Source organism: Equus quagga, chromosome 9, assembly GCF_021613505.1.
Source record: "Equus quagga isolate Etosha38 chromosome 9, UCLA_HA_Equagga_1.0, whole genome shotgun sequence".
NCBI classification, from domain to species: Eukaryota; Metazoa; Chordata; class Mammalia; order Perissodactyla; family Equidae; genus Equus; species Equus quagga.
Window position 1 is genome coordinate 66201187 of NC_060275.1, and position 13982 is coordinate 66215168.

Sequence of the window (13982 nt, forward strand, 5' to 3'; positions counted from 1 at the left end):
GCGTCGCGGGCGCAGAAGCCGGGGGGCGCTCGGCCCGGGCGGTGGCAGACCGGCCCGCGACCCGGAAGACGACGTCGGGGACCCCGCCCCAGCTCCGCGCGGCGCCCGGGACAGCGGTCCCCAGAGGGCCGTCCTCGTGGAAGGAAGTGAAGGGACCTCTGCTGCGAACGGCCTGGGAGTCAGGAGCTGGGGGCCCGGGACCTGAGTGCCGCTCCGCCTGTCCCGCCGGTCACCTAACAACCGTCTTTCCTTCGCTCTCCGAACCGCGGAGAGCCGAGTCCTTCCCTCTAGAACATTCCACACACACACACACACACACACACACACACACACAGTGCGTGTGTTTCTTGCCTTCATGTGGTTAATCTGTTGTTTGTCATTGGAAAGTGATTCGTGTTGATGGGAAAACCCTTCAGCGGGTCCATCGGTTCATCGTCTATGGCTGCAGGAACAAGTTTCCACACACTTGGAAGTTTAGAACGACGCAGGTTTACTCCCGTGTGTTTCTGGAGGCCGGAGTCTGAAATCAGTCCCGCTGGACTACGGTCCTGGCGTGCGGGCCGGGTCCTTCTGCAGGATCGAGGGGGACTCTGTGTCCCTGCCTTTCCCAGCTTCTGGAGGCTGCTGGCGCTCCTGGGCTCACGGGCCCTTCCTGCGACACTCCAACTCTTGCTTCCATCGTCTCATCTACTGCTTCATCTGACCTTTTCACCCCTCTTACAAGGACCCTTGTGACTGATCACAGTAAGAACCCACTAGAATAATCCAGAGTAATCTCCCATCATCTCAAGATCCTTATTCCACCTGGAATGTTCCTTTTGCCATTTGAAGTAATACTCACAGGTTCTGGGCAACAGTAGGTGGGCACCTTTGGTGGGGACATTATTCAGTCCACAACGTTCGTCCTGACTGCAATTGTGTCTGGCTCTATGGAGGTATCATAATTTATTATGTATCATGACGTAGTGTATCAGTCAGGATCAAGGCTGGAAACAGAAGCCACCCGAAGTCCTTTGACAGAAAGGGGTTCCATACAGGAAATTCACAAGGACCCAGCTCTGCTGTCGCAGTGTGAAAGCAGCCGCGGACTGAGTCGAATGGGAGAATGAGCCTGGCTGTGTGCCAATGAGACTTTATTTACAGAAACAGGCAGTGGGCCAGATTTGGCCCAGGGCTGTAGTTTGCCAACCCCCGGTGCAGAGGAGCGGGACCGAACTACCTCACCAGGGAACTGAGGCTCCCGCCAGCCAGTCGAGGAAGGCGGGCAGTCAGGAGTCCTCGAAAGCTTCTCACTTCGGGCCCACACCCTGGATCTGCGGTCCAGGGACAGGACGCTGCCTCCGCCTCCATGACTGCTTCTCATTGCCCACCAAGCTGGCTGCTGGGCACGGGGACGTGAATTCCAAAACGCCAGGTGTTTCCACACCTGGCTGCTGGCAGAGCGAAAGGGAAGCAAACCCGGTCCCTCCGCCTCCCGACCTCCCACAGGCGCCTCTGGCCGGGGGACCGCGAGCGCCCAGCCTCGGGGAAGTCTGAGGGCACAGCTGCAGCTTTCCAGCCTCTGCCTGGAAAGGAGTTGGCTTGGGGAGGGCGCTGATGTCAACCCACCACTTGTCCCTTGTTTATTACTGCACATTATGGTAATGCTCAGAACAAGCGTGTAATTGTAGGATGCATAATCACGGAAACCACTATATGTAATTGCAGGATTAGGAGCAGAGTAATTATAATGCAATATAAGAAGTCGTGTAATTGAAATGTAATCTCACATAGATCGCCAATCACGTAATTATGTTTCACCCTCCAGGAAACTACCGTGCACTTGGTGATGTCCCCGGGTGATCCAGCCACATTGGCAGGTGGCATGATGAGGAGGCAAGGGGACATGGGGGGGATTAGGGTCGACTGGGGGCTGAGGGTGAGAGCGGAGGGTGGGGCGAGCTTGAGGATGGTGCTGGAGTTCAGCCTGAGGCTGAGGGAAGTAAGGAGACGCAGGAGGGGAGGCCGAAGAGAGTGGATGAGGTCAGAGGTGTCAAACTGCGGCCCACGGACCAAATCTGAGCAGCCACCTGGTCTGGTTTTTTGTAATTGAGGTGAATTCAGACAACATAAATTAGCCGTATTAAAGTGTGCGATCCTGGGGCATTAGGGCCATTCACGTGGTTGCGCAGCCGTCCCCACCATCCGTCTCCAGAACTTGCTCATCGTCCCAAACTGAGACTCTGTCCCATTAAAACACTCACTCCCCTCCTTCAGCCCCTGGCGCCCTCAGTCCTCCCTTCTGTCTCTGCGAGTGTGACTCCTCTATGGGCCTCGTATAAGCGGGATCACACAGTGTTTGTCCTTTTGTGTCTGGCTTACGTCACTGAGCATAATGTCCTCACAGTTCCTCACAGCCGTAGCTCGTGTCAGAATGTCCTTCCTTCTTAAGGCTGAATAGTATCCCATTGGGTGTCTGCACCACATTGTGTTTATCCAGCATCCTTCCGTGGACGCCTGGGCTCCTTCCACCTTTTGGCTCTTCAACACGGGTAGGCAAAAATCTGTTCCATATGTGCTTTCATTTCTTTTGGGTCTATACCCAGAAATATATTGCTGGATCATATGGTTGTTCTGTGTTTAAGTTCTTGAGGAACTCCCACACTGTTTTCCTAGTGGCTTCGATTCTTTTTCAATTAAATTGTTTATTGAAGTGAAATTCACATAACATCAAACTAACCAACTAAATTGTTCAACTCAGTGACATTTAATACATTCATTACATTGTGCAATTATCATGTCTATCTAGTGCCAGAACATTCCATCACTCTAAAAGGAAACCCCGTCCTCCCTGAGCAGTCGCTCCCTGTCCCCCTCCCCCAGCCCCTGGCCACCACTAATCTGCCATCTGTCTCCCACTGTGGACATTTTATATAGATGGAATCACACACTATGTGGTCTTATGTGTCTGGCTTCTCTCACTCAGCATGCTTGCGAGGTTCATCCATGTTGTAGCGTGTATCAGAGGTTCATTCCTTTGTGAGGCTGAGTAACAGTCCACAGTCGGGAGGGACCACGTTGCGTTCATCCATCATCCACCGATGGACACCTTGGTGTTTCCAACCCTCGGCTGTGGTGAATAGTGCTGCTGTGAACACGGGCGTACGAGGATTGATTTGACTATACCTGCTTGTGTTTCCAAGTACAGTTCTCTTGGCACACAGCCCGCCACTCGCTGGCGTGTGGCTGCTCTCATGCTCCCGGGGCAGAGTTGAATAATTTGTGTCAGAAACTGTATGGCCTGCAAAGCCTAAGATGTTGACTATTTGGCTCTTTACAGAAAAAGTTCATTGACTGCTAGATGGATGGGTTTGGGAGAGAGATTGGGTTGCAGAAACTTCTAGTTTTGCCCCAGTAACCATTCTCCTCCTTCTTTAGGAACTGTAACTGTAGTTGGGAAAATGGCAAAAGGAAGGGTGCATTTCCCAGCACCCTTTGCAGCTAGGCGCCTGCAGTCAGTAGGTTCTGGTCTAAGGACCCCTAATGGGAGAGAGCAATGGTCGCAGCCTCTCGGTCTCGCCTGGAGGGAAGGAATTTGCCCTCCTCTGGCCTCTTCCCCTTACTGCCAACTGGAGCAGCATCTTGGACCCTGAGGTGGAAGATGCGAGGTGGAAAGACGGGGTCCCACATGGCTGCCGGGCTCCCAGGCATATGATCTCGCAGTGGTTCTCCTTTTCAATTCTCTGATTACCCAGAGGGGTGAACATCTTTTCATGTGTTTATGAGCCATCAAGTTTTCGGTCAGGAAGTATCTGTGTGGTTCTCTCCTATTGATTCAGAGTTCTTTACAGATACTAGTCCTGTCTTGGCTGTGTGTTGCAAATCTCTTCTCCCAATATTGGCTTGTCATTTCACTCCCTTTACAGTGTCTTTCAATGGACTGAGGGTCTTCATTTTGATGGAGTTGATCATCGTTTCCTATAGGTTCCTTTCATGCTTTTTGTGTCTTGTTTAGAATTGTTTCCTGGTGCCAAGGTCATGAAGCTATTCTGCCACATTAACTTCTAAAATCTTCATAGTTTTGCTTTCCATACTTAAATCTTTAATACACTCAGAATTGGGTTTTGTGTATAGTGTCATGTGGTGTAGGCCAGGGTTTCTCAAATGCTTGACTTTTCATTTTCGACACAAAACCCCCATTTCCTTTTGATAAAAATCATTGGTGGAGTCCTCGGAAAGCTGTAGCTGGATCATCTTTTCACCTTATTTCTGATGCCGAATTGCGCTCTGTTGTCACTCAGTTCCAATGCATTTGTTCCAGTGGACAAGGCAGGCAAAAATGACACAGGCTCACAAACCAAAGGCCTGTACGCCTCAGAGCTCGGGCAGCAATTTGAAACTAAAGGAAATGTCACCAAAGTTAGGGAGTCCCCAGGACTGCCCTCGATGCTCTCTGCCTGGTGTCCAGGCCCTTGTGTAACCTCCTCCTCCCCATGTGGCTGGACATGGCGACTGGCTTCTAACCAATGCAACATGAGACAAGCAATGGGATGTCACTTCCAAAGTTAGGCTGCAAAGGACTTCTCTCTCTCTCCCACTCTGATGAAGCCAGCTGCCATGTTGTGAGCTGTCCTATGGAGAGGCCCACGTGACACGGAGCTGAGCAGCACGTCCAGCAAGGAGCTGAATCCTGCCAACAGCCACACGAGTGAACTGGGAGGTGGCTCCTGCCACAGTCGAGCCTTCACATGAGACCACAGCTCTGCCAACACCTTGATTGCAGCCTGTGTGAGGTCTGGAGGCTGAGGCAGATTCCCGACCTGCAGAAAACTTGTAACAACTTTGTTGTTAGAAGTGCCTACGTTTGGGGACAATTTGTTACACAGCAGTAGATAACTAATACAGTGGCTGTCACAGTGTGGAGGAAGGTTAAGGAAAATGGCTGGCCCTGGGGCAGCTTACCCAGGAGCCCTGTTTGCTCTGTGGGCGGGGTGGCCTGGTAGGAGAAGGCACAGGACTCGAGGGCTGGCCCTGATTGCTCTTCACCGACCACGGGGACCCAGTGGCCTTGTCCATGACCTGGTTCTGGCCAAGGGTACAAAAGGGAACTTGTGGAAAACTTTAACTTCCTGATAAAAAAAGATGTGTGTGGGTGACTTTTGGAGCTTTGACAGCCATTCTGGGGTTGCAAGAAATGCCACTAGAATCAGAGAAAAGACAGCGAGCTTTGTCCGACCTCGGACCTGCCTAGCCCTCCCTTTAGGGGTCTGACCTGGTATTGTCCGTGTGGCCTCTGCTCACATCCCATTGGCCAGAACTAGTCACATGACCAGAGGTAGCTGCAAAGGAGGCTGGGAAATGTCTTTGGTTGCCCAGCTGCGCCCACAAATGAAGCTTCCATTATTTTAGGGAAGAAAGGACGGGAAAGTGTTAGGGGCTGCTGAGTGGTAACCAGCCACCTCCACCACAAGAACACACATTGCAAACTGCGAAACAAGCTCCTGCAAAGCCATTGCCCCTGCAGCCGCAGACCTTCCTCACGTCATCACGCGCTCTTCCTGCCTCTCGGCCCCCAGACAACCACTGCCTTGAGTTTTGTGTTTCTCATTTTTTTAATCCTCAACTTCCTTTCTTTTTTTTTTTTTAATCCTCAACTTTCTTATTGTGTTAAACTACATGTAACATAAAGTTTACCCTCTCTATCGTTTAAAAATTTTTTTTCTATTGAGTTCATAATAGTTTGCATCAACGTGAGATTTTGGTTGTACATTATTTCCTGTCTGTCACCACATAAGTGCTCCCCTTCCCCCCCCCCTGCCCGCCCCCACCCCCTTCCCCTGGTAACCACTGAACTGTTTTCTTTGTCCACATGCTTGGTCTGTTCAGATTCTCTATTTCTTTTTGATTCAGCTTTGGGAAGTTGTAGGAGTCCAAGAATTTGTCCATTTCCTCTAGCTTACTCATTTTGCTGGTATATAGTTTTTCGTAGTATTCTCTTATAATCTGTTGTGTTTCTGTGGAGTCTGTTGTTATTTCTCCTCTTTCATTTCTGATTTTGTTTATCTGAGCTTTCTCTCTGTTTCTTTGTAAGTCTGGTTAGAGGTTTGTCAATTTTGTTTATCTTCTCAAAGAACCAGCTCTTTGTTTCATTGAGCCTTTCTTCTGCCTTTTTTGTTTCGATAGCATTTATTTCTTCTCTGATTTTTATTTCTCTCCTTCTGCTGACTTTGGGCTTTGTTTGTTCTTCTTTTTCTAATTCAGTTAGGTGTAATTTGAGATTGCTTATTTGGGATTTTTCTTATTTGTTAAGGTGGGCCTGTATTGTGATAAATTTCCCTCTTAATACAGCTTTTGCTGTACCCCATATGAGTTGGTATGGCATGCTATCATTTTCATTTGTCTCCAGATGTTTTTTGATTTCTCCTTTAATTTCTTCAATGATCCATTGATTGTTAACAGCATGTTGTTTAGTCTCCACATCTTTGCCCCTTTCTCAGCTTCTTTCTTGTAAGTAGTTTCTAGCTTTATAGCATTGTGGTCAGAAAACATGCTTGTTATGATTTCAATTTTCTTAAGTTTATTGAGGCGTTGCTTGTTTCCCAACATATGGTCTACCCTTTAGAATGTTCCATGCGCACTTGAGAAGAATGCGTATTCTGCTGTTTTGGGATGGAGTGTTCTATACATGTCTATTAAGTCCAACTGTTTTAGCTTTTCATTTAGCTCCACTGTTTCCTTGCTGATTTTCTGTCCGGATGATCTGTCCATTGATGTGAGTGGGGTGTTGAGGTCCCCTACTATTATTGTGTTATTATTAATATCTTCTTTTAGGTTTGTTAATAGTTGCTTTATGTACTTCGCTGCTCCTGTGTTGGGTGCATAGATATTTATAAGCATTATTTCCTCTTGGTGGAGTGTCCCTTTGATCATTATATACTGCCCCTCTTTGTCTCACTTTCCCTGCCTTATCTTGAAGGCTACTTTGTCTGATATAAGTATTGCGACACCTGCTTTCTTTTGTTTGCCATTAGCTTGAAGTATTGTCTTCCACCCCTTCACTCTGAGCCTGTGTTTGTCGTTGGAGCTGAGGTGTGTTTCCTGGAGGCAGCATATTGTTGGGTCTTGTTCTTTAATCCATCTCACCACTCTGTGTCTTTTTATTGGAGAGCTCAATCCATTTACTTTCAGGGTGATTATTGATGTATGAGGGCTTAATGCTGTCATTTTAGCATTCGTTTTCTGTTTTTTTTGCATTTCCTTTGTTTCTCGTCCTGTGTGTTTTGGTCTACCCATTGAATTGTGTAGTTTTTTATGATATGCTTCTTTGTTTTCTTCTTATTTATTCTTTGTGTTTCTGTTCTGCTTTTTTGTTTAGTGGTTACCCTGAGGTTTTTATTCAGAATCTCGTGTATAAGATAGTCCATTTTCAGACAGCCTCTTATTTCCTTAGTCTAAACTGATTCAGTCCCTTTCCTCCTTCCCTCCTTCCCTCCTGTTTTTTTCATATCTTATTCCAACTTGTGTTGTGAGTTTGTGGTTAAGATGACAGGATTATCTTTGTTTTTGGTGATTTCCTTCCCTTTAGCTTAATGCTATAGTTGAATATTTGCTATCCGATTCTGATTCTAACTATTTATCTCCTTACTCTGTGTTTTGTGACCCCTTTCTCCCTTCTCTTTTTTCAGGTATGAGAGTCTTCTTGAGGATTTCTAGTGTGTGTGTGTGTGGGGGGGGCGTCTCGTGGCTATGAAATCCCTTAGCATTTGTTTGTCTGGGAAAGTTTTAATTTCTGCCTCATATCTGAAGGATGTTTCTGCTGGATAGAGTATTCTTGGCTGAAATTTTTGTCTTTTAAAGATTTGAGTATGTCATTCCAATCTCACCTAGCTTGTAAGGTTTCTGCAGAGAAATCTGCTGAAAGCCTGATGGGGGTTCCTTTTTAGGTTATTTTCTTCTTTGGCCTCGCTGCCCTTGGTATTCTTTCTTTGTCATTCATCTTTGCCAGTTTTACTACTATACACCTTGCAGTAGGTCTTTTTACATTGACGTATGTAGGAGATCTGGAAGCCTCTTTCTCACAGATTTCCCTCTCTTTCCCTAGGTTTGGGAAGCTCTCTGCTATTATTTCTTTGAACATGCTTTCTGCTCCCTTCTCCTTCTCTTCTCCTTCTTGAATACCTATAATTCTTATATTGCATTGTCTCATTGAGTAGGATATTTCTCAGAGATTTTCTTCATTTCTTTTTATCTTCATTCTTTCTCCTCCTCTGTCTGGAGCATTTCAACCTGTCTATCCTCAGTTATGCTGATACGCTCCTCTATGGTGTCCACTCGAGCACTCAGGGAATCCGTATTTTGTTTTATCTCTTCCATTGTGTCTTTCATCTCTAATATTTCTGGTTGATTCTTCTTTATAGACTCACTTTCTTTTGTGAAGTAGCTCCTGAACTCATTGAATTGTTTCTCTACATTCTCTTTTACCTCGTTGAGCTTTTGATGATAGTTATTTTGAATTCATTGTCATTTAGCTTACATATTCTCTGTCCTCAGGACTGAATTCTGGATGCTTGTCGTTTTCTCTCTGGTCTGGAGATTAGATGTGGTGTCTGATGTTGCTAAAGGTAGGTCGAGTCTTATGCATTCTGATATTATTTGGTTGCAGTTACTGCCTATCGCCACTGGGTGGGGGTCGAGAGCCACATATTCTGAGCCCACTGCCTTCAGCCAAGACCTCAGGGGCTGGAGCAGCCTGGGGCCGGTGGGGAGAGGGGCGCTTTCTCCTGCATGCACTCTGGGATTTCTCACTCTTGCTGTCCTGGGGTCTTGGCTTGATGAGGTCACCCCTCGTGAAAGCTCTCACCCCATTAAAGGGCTTCCTTCTAGGCTGCAAGGGCCCTAGGGAGTCCTTGATGTTCCTGTGAACAAATGACCCCTCCCCCATTCCTTCCTCACAGATCCTCGTGCGCAACCATGACAACAAAGTTCTCTCTTACCCTGTTCCAGCTCCTCCGAGGGGGCTCCAGCCTCTCTGCCCTCCGTCATGTGCCTGCGTGTCTCTCCATTTTTGTGCTCTGTTAGGGTGTCCTCCGTTGGAGTGTGGATGCCCCTTTTTATTGTATGTTGGAGGGCGAGAGTCCCGGGAAAATTCACTCCACCATCGTGCCGACGGCACTCCCCCTCTTGACCATTTTTAACTGCACAGTTCAGTGGTATCAAATGCATTCACATTGGTGTGTAGCCCCCACCACCATCAGTCCCCAGAACTCTTTTCATGTTGTGAAACTGAAACTCTGCCCCATTAGACACTAATTCCCTGTCCCCCTGCCCAGCCCCTGGCGCCCTCCATCCTCCTTTCTGTCTCTGTGATCTTGACTATTCTAGTGACCTCATATAAGTGGAATCATACAGAATTTGTCTTTTTGTAACTGCCTTATTTCACTCAGCATAATGCCCTCAAGGTTCGTCCATGCTGTAGCATGTGTCAGAATTTCCTTCCTTTTTATGGCTGAATAATATTCCACTGTGTGGATGGACCACATTTTGCTTGTCTATTCATGTCTTGATGGGTGCTGGGGTTGTTTCCCTGTTTTAGCTCTTGTGAGTAATGCTGCTGTCAGTTCTTTTGGGTTTATATGCAGAAGTGGGACTGCTGGGTCATACGGTCATTTTAGGTTTAATTTTTTGAGGAATCTCCATTCGGTTTTTCACAGCGGCTGCACAATTTCACATTCCCACCAACAGCGCCAAAGGGTTCCGATTTTTTCAAGTCTTCACCAACACTTTTTAGTTAGTTTGTTTGTAATAGTAGTCATCCTGGTGGGTGTGAGGCAGAATCCCCAATTTTTTAATGCTAGTTTCATGCTTATTGTTTTCATTAATCATACTTACGTCTCCCTAAACTACATCTTTGTGGATGCATCTTCTGTGCGTAAATATATACAGCTAGTTTTTGAGCTTTATAAACTCGGAGTCATGCTCTCTGAAGCCGTCTGGGACTTTTTCATTCAACATCACAATTCTAAGATTATTGGTGTCATCCGTCAGAGAAGCACCCGACTCACACAGGATGGCGGAAGGAAGCCTGTCCTGACCCACAGGAGCCAGAGTCGCCTGTGAGCCTCAGCGCAGCACAGCAAGATGGCATATGCTGCACAGCAGGCAGCCCGAGCCTCGGTCCCCAGGCCCCATGGTGACACGATGGAGCCCCCATACTGAGCACACAGGGCCAGGAGCTGAGCACCATTTGTGGCAAGGAGCGCCCGGTCCAGCTGCCCTCCGTCAGAGAGCGAGCTGTTACGGGCAGTCACGCCGCAGCCCGCGTCTCCAGCTTGGGGACCTGCTCGGCCTCGGGAGGAGGACGAGGCCTGCAGCCTGGCGCAGTCAGCGAGCCGCGCAGCGGCGCCGGGACCCCGGCGGGCTGCCTCCTCTGACGTCGTGCAGACAGCTGTGGCTCCCCCATTTCCACGGCCGCATACTGCTCCCCAGGGTGAAGACCCCGCACACAGAGGCTGTTCCAGTCCCTTCGGCCACACGCGAGAGTCTTCAGAGCACAGGCGCTGAGGCGTAGGGTATCTTTGTGCGTCCGCCACTTTTTGTTCCGCTTTCAGCCCTTTTGGCTGTTCTTTGCAGCCAAAAGCACTCGCTGAACGCACTCCCGGGGTGGCTCCCGGCGCTCCCGCCCTCGCCGCTGCAGTCTAGAAACCACCGCGGGCCGTGGGGGAGGAGTCCCCGAATGCACCGAGGAAGCCCTGGGCCGAGTCAGATTCCATTTCTGCTCTCTGGTGGGACGGGGCTCAAAACAGAAATTAAGGTCAGCTGTAGAAAAATGAAGCTTCATTCTTGGCGCATCCGAGTTTATGAAATGAGATGCTCATCTGCTAGATGGAAAAAACCCAGCAAACATCGGGGTGTCGGCTCAATTTGGAGGGTGTGCCCTGGCATCTGCGTCCTAATTAGCTTGAGCCAAGAGCAGCAGCGGCGCGGGGCCGGGCTCAAACCCGGCTCCACCCCTTCCGCAGACCGCACCTCCGCGGGCCTGTTCCCCGCTCTGGAAAATTCGGGCACCGCTGGTCGTGGACGAGCTCGTGGGCGGGAGGCGCGTCCGACAGTGTCTGCACGCAGCAGGTGCCGCGTGTGTCTTTTGCCAATATGAGCGTGCAAAGAGAACACTACCACGCGTCCGAGGTTGTGTGCTTGTCTTTTTTTAATGTTTGCTGTTAATAAAATATTTTTACAGAGACCAAAAAGTCAGAATAGTGCAAAACATCTCAACACCATGCATTCATGACCACTTCTCGTTGGTTTTAAACATTTGTTCCAAGTCACATATTTACAGAGAAATGGGGCATCTGTGCAGACGCCGGACCGACGGGATGGAATTAAAACGAACAGCGTTGGAGTTCACAGTTGCAATCACATGCTAAGAGGTGTGTGGGGAAGCACCTCCCTGGACTGTGCGCCGGCTTTGGGGGTCTCGGGGGGGGGGGGGGGGAGGGGGTCGGGGGCCGGGGGGGGGGTCCGCGTCCCCCTGGCGGTGTGGCCGGGGATGCACAGGGGACCCTCCACCTGTGGCCTGTGCCTCGAGAGAGCCACTGTGGCTGGGCGGGGGCGGGAGATGGGAGGTCTTACTTGACACCGTCAACTTGATTTCTCTCTTTAAGAAAATAAAAGGCAAAGAGAAAAGCAACACGTGTCAGCGAAGACGACTTTGGTCCTTGACAATTCCTGGGAAAGGGGGTGCAGGGGGCAGATGGGGTCGTGATGTGGACCAAGCCCCGGGGGCTCCCTCCCTCTCCACCCGGGCAGCAGAGTTGGAGGTGCCTCCGGGCTGTCCCCACTCTGCTCCGCCCCTCAGTGTCCCCATCTGCAAAATGGACAGCATGGGATGGGGACAGAAAGGCTCTGAGGTCCCAGCAGAGAGAGGTCCCAAGGATTTCTCGTTGGGTGTGAAGTTTTTTGCATCTCTGATGGGGGCACGGTGAGGTTCCAGGCTCTGGGGCCCGATGGTCCGAGGGCTGCGGGCGCGGTGGACACTCATCTTTTTAGGTAAACCCTCCGAGGCGGGCCTGGTGAGAGCCAGAGAGCAGCAGTCCCTCTGCCTCCTCCTCAGCGCTGCTTCTCCTCTGCTCTCTGCCCCCAGCAGGGTGTGAGCTCCCCCTCTCGATTTCTCGCCTTCTCTCTGTGTCCTTCCTCTGTGTCTCTGTCCAAGACGTCCCTAACGTCACCTCATCCACCTCGTCCGGGGGCTGACCCAACTTCACCCCTCCCCTGACCCAAGGAAATCTGGGGCCAGCTCCTCGTGTGCAACCCTGAGGCCCCACCGGAGAACCCCACGCACTGCAGGTGACGTGGTGAAAGCCCAGAGGTGTCGTCCGAGGCGTCCGCTTGCTGGGTGGCCTGAGGGAAAGCCTGCTCCTCTGGGCTCAGTTCCAGGACAGGAACTTCCTGATTTCAAATGCTTCCAGCCCCCGGGATTCCTCTCCTGGCTCCTCCCGTCCTCTCTCATCCTCTCTTACTCTGTGTCCTGTGGCTGAGCCACAGTCTGGCTTGAACACCTCCTGTGTGTCCATGTCTGTGTGGGAAGGGAAGGTGGGCACAGACAGACAGGGACAGACACACATGTGGATGTGGACACACACAGACCCCCACCCAAGACATAATCCAAGCCTCCCATCTCCCTGTGCCCAGCCTGAGCTGGGTGAACTTGGGGCTCTTGAGAGGCCTCAGACTCCCATGTGGGGGGAAACAGCTTGTCACAGACCCCCCTGGCCCCATGGCATCAGGGACAGAAGGTGAGGACAGAGGCTTGGGAACAGACAGACAGAGGAAGATGGATAGAGGCTGGGGAAGTCCTGAGGGGGAGCAGAGAGGGTTTCCTACCGGAAGGGATATTTGTGGATGAGTTTTGAGGGATGAGTAGGAGTTCTCTGGGGAAAGAAGAGGGAAGAAATTTCCAAAACAGTTCTAGCCTGGGAGTCAGAAAAAGTCATTCAAAAAATACTCCCTGAGGCTCCCTCTATGTGCCCGGACCAGTGCTGGGGAACACTACACACACACACACACACACGCACACACACACACGTGTGCGCACACAGGCCTTGACCAGAGACATTGCCAAGGAAGCTTTTGGGAAATACCTGGCAGCTCAGCGCCCCTTTTTCCTGCGAGTCATTCAGAAATCTGTGAGGGCCCACCCCAGATCACAGGTCATCTCCCTCTGGGTGTTCTTGGTGTTCTCCACCCCAAGTCATCCACCTCCGTCACTCCCACTCCCACCTCTTAAATGGTTCAAATTTCAAATCTGCCTCTTGGTCCCCTTGGTGACAGACTCCAAGACCCCCTCGCCACTGCCTAGCCTGCCCCTTCCCCCTGGCTGGAACCCCCCTCTCCTACCGTCCTGTGTGAGAATTTGCGTCCTAATCTCTGGTTCAGAACCTCCAGTCACCTGAACCTGCCTGAATTTAGGGTACACCTAGCGCTCCAGGTAAATGAAAAAACAGTGCCACTTCTTCCAGAACCTTCATGTCTCCATGCCAGGAAACCATCACCATAAACATACAACTCTCAATGCCTGGAATTTGCACATGGCTTCTGTAGAGACACCGAATCCTTGGGCAGTGCACAACTGGGACAACTGTACCCAGCAGTCCTCAGGCTCATCTAAGGGCAGGGTTTGTTGTTTGTTTTTAATATATCCTCCAAAAATCCTTCCAAGAATTAATTTCGGTGTCCTGAGAGCACTCTGTCCTCCCCCTACACTGCATTGGGCCAATCCTGATGAGGTAGCTGGGGGAAGCTTTGGAAATCTGAAATGCAGGCTCTCCCCAGCTTTAAAACCTCCTGGGGCTCCCCATGCTTCTTAGGCAAAATCAAAACTCCTCAGGGCAGCATAGGAGGCCCCACGAGGTCGATATCTCTGCAGGTCTCCCCATCCTCACCGCCCCCACCCTCCCCTTAATGGCTCAGCTCCAGCCGTGCGGACCTTCTTGCCAAGCTTCAAACCT